This window comes from Panthera uncia, assembly GCF_023721935.1.
Source record: "Panthera uncia isolate 11264 chromosome B3 unlocalized genomic scaffold, Puncia_PCG_1.0 HiC_scaffold_1, whole genome shotgun sequence".
Lineage (NCBI taxonomy): Eukaryota > Metazoa > Chordata > Mammalia > Carnivora > Felidae > Panthera > Panthera uncia.
Window position 1 is genome coordinate 114,277,582 of NW_026057582.1, and position 12,629 is coordinate 114,290,210.

A 12,629-nucleotide genomic window follows, 5' to 3' on the forward strand; every position below is an offset into this window, starting at 1 on the left:
TAGTTGAAAAATGCATGAGGTTAGTGATGGTTTAATAATAAGAAATAATTTATATTTCCTTTTATTGTTTTTCTTCATTGGCATTGGGAGAGAAGTGATTGAAGAAATGTGAAGTAATGGAAGTATCCTAGATGGAATGTGGATGATAATTTATTTAGGTAAAGCATGGGGAAGCTTTACTTCAGAAAGTTCAGCTTTCTAAAGTGGAGTCACTTAATTTCGGAAGGTGTTTATGTACATGCCATCTTTATAATGTATAAAATAGTGTGAAGATAGCAAATTTAATAAAAAGCCTGAGTGTATGAGGTAATAGTGGCAATAGAAATTGTAAGCTCAGATTTATTCATACATTCTTCTCTTAACTGGCCTTTTAACTGAAGTGAAATTGATGGGAAAAGCATGAAGTTATGGAGAGTTTGCAATAGGGATGCCTTTGGTTGACTGTGATTACTATAATGTATTTCAACCTTGAAACTGAGCCCTGGATGACAAAGGAAGGCAGCTTTGACATAAGAAAATGCCAGAGAGACAAAATAACCTTCAGCTAGTCTATAAAAGAATGATTAAGCAGTTCAAAATGTAAATGCCATATTCTATCATACAGCCATTTCTGGGGATTTGAAATGATCATAACTCTTCTTTTTCTGGATCCAGAAATGCAATTCTATTCTGAATGGCATAAGAAAGTATTTGGGGCCTATTGTCAGCCTTTTTCTAGTTGCTTTACCCAGGAGATAATGTGTGCAAAAGCCAAATAATTTTTGAAGAACAATGTAAATGATGTGAAAGCAAAGGATAAAAGGTATCCTCAGAATTTCCATGGTTAAGTCCAACGAAGGGTTTAGACTTGGAGTGTTTAAGAAGTCTTACTGATTACATCATTCATTCCTTTAAAGTCTTACTGACTAATTACCCTTCTTTCACCTTAAAATACTTGAAAGAAATCCAAGACCAAAAAGAGAAAATGGCTAAACAAAAATGTGCATGTTGACTGCCATTACAATTTACCATATGTACTAATCTTTGCTAGTGAGAATAACCTACAGTGTATATAAAATGAAGATGTTAGATTAGATTATTTCTAAGTCCTTTCTTGTTCTAAAATCCTAACCAAGACTCTGTTGCATTATTCTAAGTCCTATCCATTCTCCTTTGTATTACATCCTATCAATCGGATTAATTTCCAGAAGACCCTACATTAATTATTTACTCCTTTGTCATTTAGTGGATCCTCATTAAATATATAATTGAGTACAAATTCTGGGCCTATCTTTCCTACCCATTTTTATGAATCTTCTGGCCAACACTGTTTATTTAATACTCTTCAGCTCTCCTGTGTGCACTCTAAATTGTTCCATGCCCCTATTAAAACTTTGTCAAGTGACTTAATTTCTCTGGAGTTGTTTCCTCACCCTTATAGGAAGGATAATGGATTTAATGACCCTTATACTTTTATGATTTCTAATTTACATATATTTTTCAATAATTGCTATTTTATCATTATAATAACACTTTACAGTGATAAGTGCAGGAATTACTATACACATGTACAAATAAGCACCAAGTCCAAGTAGGTTAGGTGATTTGTATGACAGTTGTTCTCAAACTTGGTAGTGTCAGAAAAAATCCCATTTAAAAAGTATCCCCCAAAATGAAATGCTTAAGGTATAGATCTAAGAAAATAAATGTAGATCTATAAGTGGAAAACTATAAAACAGTGATTTTAAAAAGTCAAAAAAGATCTATATAAATGAGATATTCTGTGTTCATGGATTGGAATACCCAATATTGTTAAAGCCTCAGTTTTTTCCAGTTTATGTACAGACTCAACACGGTCCCAGTCAAAATCCCAGTAAGCTATTTTGTGGCTATCATCATACTAAATCTAAAGTTTGTATGGGAAACAAAAGACTTAGTAAGGTCAATGCAATACTGAAAATGAACAAAGAAAATGAACAGTTAGAGTACTCACACCACCTGATTTCAAGACTTAATGTAAAGGGTACAGTAATCAAGACACAGTGGTATTGGCAAAAGAATAAACACATAAATTAACAGGATGGAGAGTCCACACAATAAATAAACAAAATAAATCCACACAAATATAGTCAACTGGTCTTTGACAAAAAAGCAAAGACAGTTCAATGGAGAAACGATAGTCTTTTCAATCAATGATGCAACAAGTGAACATTTGCAAGGACTTGTATCCAAAATATGTAGAAAACTCTTAAAACTCAGCAATAAACAAATCAACTCAATCAAAAAATGGACAAAAAATTTGAAGAGACCCTTCATCAAAGAAGATATATAGATGGCAAGTAAGCATATAAAAGGTTAAAACAATAATGAGATACCATTACATACTATTAGAATGGCTAAAATTCCAAACACTGACAAAAGCAAATTTTGACAAGGATGTGGAGGAATGGTAATTTTCATTCCTTGCTGGTGAGAGTGCAAAATAGTATGGCTAATTGTTGCCTGCAAAGCTAAATGTGGTCTCACCATGTAAATCAGCAAACACCTTCCTAAGTAGTCACACAACTAATGTGAAAACTTACAACCAAACCTGCATGCAAACGTTTATAGTAGCTTTGTTCATAATCTCCCCTGCTAAACCAGAAGCAGCCAAGATATCCTTCAGTAGGTTGAATGAATAAACTTTGGTACATCCATAAGTGGAATATTATTCGGTGATAAAAAAGAACTATCAAATCATGAAAAGATATAGATGAACCTTAAATGCATACTGCTGAGTTAAAGAAGTCAGTCTGAAAATTCTACATACTGTGTAAGTCCCATTATATGACATTCTGGAAAAGGCAAAAATAAGAGTCAGTTAAAGGATAAGTAGTTGCCAGAAGCCAAGGGGAGTAACAAGTTGTGGGGAAGGTTGGTTAGGTGAAACGCAGGGGCTTTTTTAGGATAGTGAAAGTATTTTGTATAATACTGTAATGATGAATATAGGACATTAAGTATTTGTTAAAATCTGTGGAACTTTATAGCAGAAAGAGTGGATATTAATATATACTAATTTTAAAAACCTCATTTAGGAAGTCAGGGATCTCAGAGTAGAATGTAAAGTGTGACAAAAGAATGTAAATGTATTACAAATATATTAATGTCACTGAAGAGGGTGTAGGAATGAGGTACTGATCTAAGTAATTTGGGAAATGAGTAGAATCTGTAAGACTAAAAGGCAAAAGGAACTGTATATGTAAACACTGTACTCTCTTACAGGGGGACAGGGTATATGGGTTAACAATTCTGCAGCTGCTATATATGTTTCTGCTATTGTAGTGGGGTTACAGTAAGCAAGGGGAAGAAGCTAATATGATCCATGTGATAATGGACTGGAGTTGGAGACTTAGTATGACCTCATGTTTAGCTTAATATAGATGTAGGTGATTGCATATAAAAATGTTTATAGATAGGGGCGCCTGGGTGGCTTGGTCGGTTAAGCGTCCGACTTCAGCTCAGGTCATGATCTCACGGTCCGTGGGTTCGAGCCCTGCTTCGGGCTCTGTGCTGACAGCTCAGAGCCTGGAGCCTGTTTCAGATTCTATGTCTCCCTCTCTCTCTCTGCCCCTCCCCTGTTCATGCTCTGTCTCTCTCTGTCTCAAAAGTAAATAAATGTTAAAAAAAAATTAAAAAAAAAATGTTTATAGATAATGTGTATATACACAGGTTAGTAAACGTAGTTATATTACTCTGTCAGCTGAGAGGGTCTAGAAGCAATGAAACCCCAGTAGCAATGACCACACCTTGTGCCCAGATCTTGGTTTCTAATACCATTATCCTCTAAGAGGAATGAAAGTTTCTTGGAGAAGTGACTAATTCTTGTGTTGGGGCAGGAAATATATAGGGTGAGCCCAGAGCATCTTGTAGTGCCGAAAACTAACAAAGTGCTTTAAATACACACACACACACACACACACACGGTAACAGGAGTATGCTATAGGGATAGAAGAGCTAACTAAAAGATCTCCCAACATGCAAAACTGGAACACTGTGAGCAGTAAAATAAATAAAATAGTGTTGGGTTAAAAGCCAAAATATAAAGAAATATTCATATATCCATACTGATATAAACAAACAATTGATGTTGACCCCAAGGGAGAATAGGCACATCTCCCATGCAGAAGAATTTCAGTACTTTATTTAGATACTCCACCTGCAAGGAAGTGTAACTCCCCACCTCTCAAGTTGAACTGTTGATAGTGACTTTTCTCCAAAGAGTACAATATCATGGAAAAACCTGACAAACACTGCCTCATGCCAGGTTATCAAGGTCACCATCAATAGTGATAAGTCATGTTGATAAGTTGTATCCTTGATAGGATAAAAATGATACTTTACCTGTGCTGTTTTCCTCCCTCCAACACATTATCCCAGTCTAATCATGAGAAATCAAATTACAATTCTCTGAAATATCTGACCAGTAATCTTTAAAACTGTCAAGGTCATTGTAGTAGGTTAAATGGTAATATCCCCCCAAAAGTATGCCCATGTCCTAACCTCCAGAACCTCTCTCTCTTGGACAGAGTCTTTGCAGATGTATTTAAGTTAAGAATCTTGAGAGATCATCCTGGATTATCAGATTATCTGGATTATTTAGTAGGCTCTAAATCCAATGACATGTCCCTCATAAAACAGAGAAGGCACAGACACAGAAGAGACAGAAGCAGAGACTGGAGTGATGTACCTGTAAGCCAAGGGATGCCTATGGCCACCAGAAGCTGGAGGAGACAAGGAATGGTTCTAAAACTTTTCAGAGAGTGTGGCCCTACTGAGATCTTGATTTTAGAGTTTATGACTCCTAAAACTGAAAGAGAATAAACCTCTGGTTTCCAGGATAGTTAACATACCTGTAACTGTTATACCAGTTTCAGGTGTACATTATAGTGATTCATCAACTCTGCATTACTCAGTGCTCATTATGATAACTGTGCTTTAATCCCCTTTACCTGTTTCACCCATCCCCACCCTCCCCTCCCCTCAGGTAACTATCAGTTTGTTCTTTACAGTTAAGACTCTCTTTTTTGGTTAGTTTCTTTTATTCTTCATTCATTTGTTTTGTTTCTTAAATTCTACATGAGTGAAATCATACGGTATTTGTCTCTCTCTGATATATTTCACTTAGCATTATACCCTCTAGATCCATGTTTTTGCAAATGGCAAGATCTCATTCTTTTTTATGACCAAGTAGTATTCCAGTGTGTGTGTGTGTGTGTGTGTGTGTGTGTGTGTGTGTGCGCGCGCGCACGCGCGCGCACCTCCCGCCCCCCCCCCATCTTTATCCATATATCTGTGGATGGACACTTGGGTTGCTTCCATATCTTGGCTGTTGTAAATAGTGTTGCAATAAACATAGGTGTGCATATATATTTTTGAATTCGTGTTTTCATTTTCTTTGGGTAAATACCCAGTGGTGGAGTTACTGGGTCACATGGTAAATTCCTGTTTTGTTTTGTTTTTTAATTTTATTTTTCATGTTTATTTATTTATTTTTGAGAGAGAGAGCATGAGCAGGGGAGGGGCAGAGAGAGAGGGAGAGAGAGAATCCCAAGCAGGTGGACATCGCCAGCACAGAGCCCAATGCGGGACTCTCTATCATGAATCGTGCGATCATGACCTGAACTGAAATCAAGACTCATCTGGACGCTCAACCAACTGAGCCACCTGGGTGCCCCTTTGGGATTTTTTTAAAAGACCTAAGTTTGTCTAATTGGTTACAGCAGCTACAGTAAATTAATATATTCATCAAAGACAAGGAAGCTCTGAGAAACTGTCACAAGCAAGAATAGCTTAACAATACTTAATTACTAAGTGTAGTATGATATTCTGGATGGGATCCTCACACAGAAATTGGACATTGGAGGAAAACTGAGGATATCTGAATAAAGTATGAACTTTCGTTAATAATAATTTATTTGTATTGGTTCATTAGTTGTGACAAATGAGGGCAGGGGGGAAGAGAAAAAAAGTGTGACAATGTATCACACTAATACAAGCTGTTAAGGGAAATTGGGTGTGGGATACATAGGAACTCGAGCTATCCTCACAGTTTGTGTACACATCTAAAACTGTTACAAAATAAAAGAGATAGTAAAAAAGAAAGAAAAGGAAAAGGTACCTTTTCTAGGAATAAAATGACCTCAGAATATCCACCCCCAGAGCAAGTGTTTCCTAACTTTTGCAACTATGTTTTGGGGGAGGTTTGTCTATTTTACAGGTCTCCTCTGTTCCTTAAGCAGTGTGTAGTCAGCCTTGCTGTTCAAGGCAGATAAGCCGTTGGGGAAACAGATGTATTCAGGTACAGAGGAAATCAGGGCAAGTCATAACACATTCTAAACAAAGTAGCACTTTGGCTTTCTTACTGCTTTCTTTGCTCCCTGAGTAATTCAGCCCAGAAATCATAGGATGGGGCCTAGAAACATAGGTGCCTGTGCTAGGACTCCTTGGAGAAATGGCTGATTCTAGGGCTGGGGTAGAGAAAGAAAAGGACAAGATATGCTGGAAACAAGAAAATAAGGAATCGCTCAAAGAGGTATTACATCTAAAGGATACAGAAGTGACCTTGAAGGAGCAAGCACTCACTGGCCAATTTTTGAACAGTTTGAACATCAAATAATACTCATTATCAAATTATAGCCCACTGAATAAAATAGGAATTCATGAGTTTGCAGTGACATAATAAATGAATGGAGAGAAGAAAAGGAAGAATGGAATTAGAAAAATCAGTTTGGGAACCAGTGTAGTTATCCATGGGTAATCAGTTATCCATGAAATATCAGTAGATGCCAAAACTAATGGGTGAAAATTTAATAAGGAATGTTGTTTATGTAGTCTCAAAATGTCTCCTCACAAAGTATCTATTACTTACAAAGGAAAGAAAAGGAACTTCACAGTAGGAAACCTGGCAGATTCTAACCTTAATCAGGTGATGAAAGCTAATGTTAATAGTAATGGGACAAAATAAAATCAAGCACTGCCTGATAGGATGCAGTGTGAGGACCAGGGCATCATTTCTATGATTCATCTACCAAAATCTATATAACCTAAATCTAATCTTGAGGAAACAAACAGAGAATCCCAAATTGAGAGATTTTTTTAGAAGATACCTGGCCTGTAACTTACAAAATTTTAAGGATCATGAAAGTAAAGGAAAAACTTGATAACTAACTGTTTCAGGGTTAAAGAGATTACAGAAACATGACAATTAAATGCAACCCATGATACTAGATCTGTTCCTTTTGCTACAAAAGACATTAGTGAGATGACTGGTGAAACTTAAATAGGGCATAGAGATTACCTGGTATCATTGTTGATTTGTTGATTTTGACGATTGTATCATGGTTATTTGGGAGAATGTCTTTATTAAAGGAATTACAAACCTAAGTTTTCAGGGATGATGGGACATAATGTCAGCAATTTACTCTCAAATGATTAAAAAAAAGATTCTTCATACTATTCTTGAACTTTACTGTAAGTTTGAAATTATGTTTAAGATTTTAAGTTTATCTTTAAAATTTTTAAATAAAAGACACTATGGGGGTGAGAGGATGAGAGGGAGAATGTATCCAGAATAGCTCTGATCAACTAAAGATCCCCAGACCTTGAGGAAAATTGAATACATTAAAGGGAAAGACTAAGATCAAATATTAATGCTAGGAGAAAGAGTTCGTGGAAAGAATTTTTTCATAATGAAAAAATAATCTTGTAAATAATCTTGGAAACTTTGTATTGAGTGCATTTTGGTATTAATGTTTTCCTTGACTTGCCTCATTGCCAAAGGTGGGAGTGGAAGTTCAGCTCCTTGCTGGGTCATGCTGGGGGGGGTGGGGTGGGGAGGGGGGAATGGGTAGGGAAAGAAAGGAAAAGAAGTGCCAACTGTTACCACTTTGTATCATCTTGTCCTGCCTAAGTGCTGCCTGGAAGGGTTGACATTTAGCTCCCTGTGGGCCCTGCTAACACCAGAGAAGCACATAGGAGGGACTGTTTTTAGAGGTATGGAAAGAACATTGACTGAGGAGAAACTACCAATAATGAGGAAAAGGGTGAATCTTATGATAGAATTTAGACTATACCATTCTGCTATCCTAGGCTATGATCCTTGACCTCTTAAGGCATGTGGTCTCCTTATACTTTTTGAATTAAGAATTTTTGAAAGGATAATTTTAAAGGACCAGTCAACCCATTGTATTCCACCCAGCAATCAGTATCTAAGTAAGAAATATGATAAGGGAGTTATTGGGTCTTCTCAAAGTTGGAGTTAACATATCAAAGAATGGAAGCTGTAAGACTGTTTCTTCATTAATAAATTCGGTCAAAGGGCAGATTTATGGTTGTGATCAACCTGAAATAACTGTGTTTTTTAATTTCAAAAAAATTGCTGAAAATGACTGTTGTCTCCTATGTTGCTGGTTACATATATGACCATTACTAAACCAACAATACAGCTTTGGTCTGTATTAGTCTAGTTTAAAATTGAAGATAGCTAGAATCTTCAACAATTACAGTAGTACAGTTGTTAAACTATTTTAAAATGGCTGAGTTTTCTTCATTTAAAAGTTGAAACGTAACAATAAGACTAACATCTACCTCTTTGAAAACCATGTGACAAAGAGTACCTTAACATTTTTTTAATACAGTGCTATGTTCTTTGGATGATGGAAGAATTGATTAAAGTACCTGGGGCGTCTGAATGGCTCAGTGGGTTAAGTGTCTGACTCTTGATTTCGGCTCAGGTCATGATCTCAAGGTTTGTGGGATCGAGCACTACCTGTGACTGCACAGAGCCTGGTTGGGATTCTTTCTCTCCCTTCCTCTTTCTCTTTCTCTCTCTCTCTCTCTCTCTCAAAATAAATAAACGTTTAAAAAAAGGAATTGATTAAAGTACCTGTAATACATTAGTTTCAATAAATATTTGATGTGAAATGAATGTTGAATAATCCTAAAAAGATTGGAAACTATTGGCATTAATTTCTCTTTGAGTGAGAAGTAAATGTCTTGCCTAAATTACTCAATTCCTGTTCTCTACTTAATAGAGAATTTGGGATGTAATGTAAATGAAAGCTACCCGTGTTAATCTTGGATCCAAATCACACAGTAAGGAGGAAACCTAATCATTAAATAGCAAAATCAGTTTCATTTTCTTTGCTGCAGTTTAAAAAATGTAGCATACATTGCATAGCTGCAGTGATCACTGCCCACTTTTATTATTTATTTATTTAAAAAAAATTTTAGTGTTTATTCATTTCTTGAGAGAGAGAGAGAGAGAGAGAGAGAGGCGGAGAGAGAGGGAGATACAGAATCCAAAGCAGGCTCCAGGTTCTGAGCTGTCAGCACAGAGGCTGATGTGGGGCTCAAACCCACAAGCTGTGAGATCATGACCTGAGCTGAAGCCGAAGTCACACACTTAACCGACTGAGCCACCCAGGTGCCCCAGTCACTACCCACTTTTAAAAGGGACTCTTGAAATCTATTACCATTTGAAAAACTCAGATACTAAATCCACTATGCTGCCAGTAGCTGGGGGCGAACTGAGAGTGACTGACATGGTACATTGCCTAGTATAATTCATAGGAGAAATCCTTTTCAGCTCATAGATTTTTTAAAATATTGTTAAGTCCTGTGGCTGGCAGAAAAATAGAAAATTCTGCCTGTTTTTAGCAGAATTCCTCCTTTGCAACCAATTTTCTTTTTATTCAAGCTATCTTCTCCCAACTCCACCCAAAGCCAAGATTGGTACATCTGAAGTTCTAAAATCTGAATTCTTTGCTTTGGCCCATACAGATGTACAGATGTCTTGGTTATAGGAAATGAGAGTTATGTCATGTTCTGATTTCCTGTAGGAGCTGAAATATAGCAAAGTAGGACAGTGTGCAATGTTTGAAGAAGAATATGGCAGATAAGTTTTTGTTTTCCAAGAAAAGACTTCTTTATCTTAAGAGGTCAATCATCAAAGTACTCAAAGGAAGAGGCAGCAAGTACTCTTCTGCTAAATTTTGTGTTAGGATTCTTTGTGATTTTTAGCTAGGTGACCTACTTTAAATATTCTGCGATTGTCCCAGTTTGTGATTAAGATATTGGTAAACAAAAGTTGTGCAAAACTTATGAGGATATCTGTATAATCTATCAAATTTTGTTTTTATTTAAAGGCATAGTTGAGAAAAAGAGGGTAACCTTTAATCATTAAATATTAATAAATCAGCAACTCTAGGGTTTTAAAAAATTTTTTTAATTGAAGGACCATTTTTTCCTTTAATCATCTTAATTCAATCCATTTGTTTTCCTTACAAATAATAATTACCTGAAACAGCACAGAAAGAAAATAAGGGCCAGGAATACAGGGCATATTTTGGGAGGATATCACCATTCAACCTACTGCAATTGCTTTGTTGCACTTTGCAGATAACTACGTTTTTTACAAATTGAAGGTTTGTGACACCTTGCATTAAGCAAGTCCATCGGTGCCATTTTTCCAACAGCATTTGTTCACTTCCTGTCTCTGTGTCACATTTTATTTATTCTTGCAATATTTCGAACTTTTTCATTATTATATTTGTTATGGTGATCTGTGATCAGTGGTTACAACTTGTTGAAACTTCAGATCATGGTTAGCCTTTTCTAGCAATAAGGTATTATTTGTTTTTAGACATAATGCCATTGCACACTTAATAGACTATATAGTATTGGGTAAACCTAACTTTTTTATGCACTGGGAAACCAAAAAAGTCACTTGACTTGCTTTTTTGTGATATTTATTGTGGTGGTCAGAACCAAACCCACGTTATTTCCGAAGTATGCCTGTAATTGAAATTTGGGATATACTTAGTTTTGTCAATGCCGTTGGCTATAGTGATACCCACAAATATTTGTTTATCTGTTGTAATTCAAAAAGCATGGATTCTTAGAATCCAGTGAATTTTGTAAAGCAGTAGCACTGGTACCTTTGAGGTAAAAACCTAGTCCATTCCTTTTTTTTCATCCTATCCTCAGATTTCATGTGCCTACAGATTTTGTTTTTAAAATTAAATTTAATTGTTTTTAAACAAGTTTATTTAAACAACAAGGTACTTGACTTGAAGGGAAAACTATCTAGGATTCTGCTCAGGTTATGATCTCATGGTTCATGAGATTGAGCCTGACATCAGGCTCTGCGCTGACAGCATGGAGCCTGCTTCAGATTCTCTTCTCCTCTCTCAAAATAAATAAATAAACTTAAAAAAAAAAAATATTGTCCTACATGTAACATGTACAAAAAAGTTATAAAATTGTCCTTGGTTTCATAACAGCAAATGAAATAAATTAAAATTCTCCAATAAAACAAGGTACAGAATGATTTTATGTTCTTTTATTGTTAAAGAGTAAGAGCAAAATAACTGGAATATAAAGATAAGAGATGAATGAGCATGCCGCTAATGGAGAAAGGAGGTATTTTCACAGGACCAGTATTTTCCCTTATCCTATCTCCATTTGATGTTACTCAAAACATACCATTGGCCATTTAGTTAAAAACATGCAGTATGCTTGTGCACATACACAGTTACTTTATGTACAGTAAGGAAATGGGGAAGGGGAAAATGAAAGAATAGAGAAAACTATACTAGGATGTGGTGGAACCAAATTGCGATTTTCTTTTTTTTTTTTTAATTTTTATGTTTATTTATTTATTTTTTAATTTTTTTTTAACGTTTATTTATTTTTGAGACAGAGAGAGACAGAGCATGAACAGGGGAGGGTCAGAGAGAGAGGGAGACACAGAATCGGAAGCAGGCTCCAGGCTCTGAGCCATCAGCCCAGAGCCCGACGCGGGGCTTGAACTCACGGACCATGAGATTGTGACCTGAGCTGAAGTCGGACCCTTAACCAACTGAGCCACCCAGGCGCCCCATATGTTTATTTTTGAGAAAGAGAGAGACAGAGTGATAGCAGGGGAGGAGCAGAGAGAGAGGGAGACACAGAATCTGAAGCAGGCTCCAGGCTCTGAGCTGTCAGCACAGAGCGCAACGAGGGGCTCAAACCCACTAACTGTGAGATCCTGACCTGAGCCAAAGTCAGAGGCTTAACCAACTGAACCACCCAGGTACCCCTCAAATTGCAGTTTTCTAATGGAGAATGTCTTCTTGGTCTGGAGGAACAGAGTTCTGGAGTAAAGTAGCAGGTTCCCTTTTTTGTAGATGCCTCCTGTCTGCTGCTGGAACACACCAATTGTATCTTCATCCTCCATTTACAACAGTGTAGGTGTGTTTGTTTTGTTGATTGGCTGCCCATCAGATCAGAATCTGATCTGCCTCAATGACACACCCTGTTGTTTACAATAGGTTTTCATTAGTTCACTAAGTGGTATATGCCTCTTAATCTTACACTGTGCCACACAACCATCCTGCCCCATCACCTTCAAATATGATCGTTGTTCTCAGTCTTGACTCTTTCCTTGGGCTTTTTGTCAGCCATGGCAAGTACCAGAGTCTCCCCAACTGCTGCTTCACAAAAGAGGTACCGGGTCCACACCAAGAGAGAGCATACAAGCAGCACCACAAGAGTGGCAGAAGGAGGCAGCTGCGGTGGAGCGTGCCTATAGATTTTAAAGAGCTGTAGGGACATCCTACTACACTAAAAGT

The 12,629-nt window shown here is 36.8% G+C and overlaps 1 protein-coding gene and 1 pseudogene across 5 annotated transcripts in view; one reads left to right on the forward strand and one right to left on the reverse strand.

Moving 5' to 3' along the window:
* The window catches only part of PEAK1 (pseudopodium enriched atypical kinase 1), a 309,056-nt gene that overhangs the window by 99,203 nt on the left and 197,224 nt on the right, over positions 1-12,629 (forward strand). The gene's annotated exons all lie outside the window — the stretch shown is intronic.
* On the reverse strand, positions 11,546-12,462 carry LOC125908954 (small ubiquitin-related modifier 2-like; annotated as a pseudogene).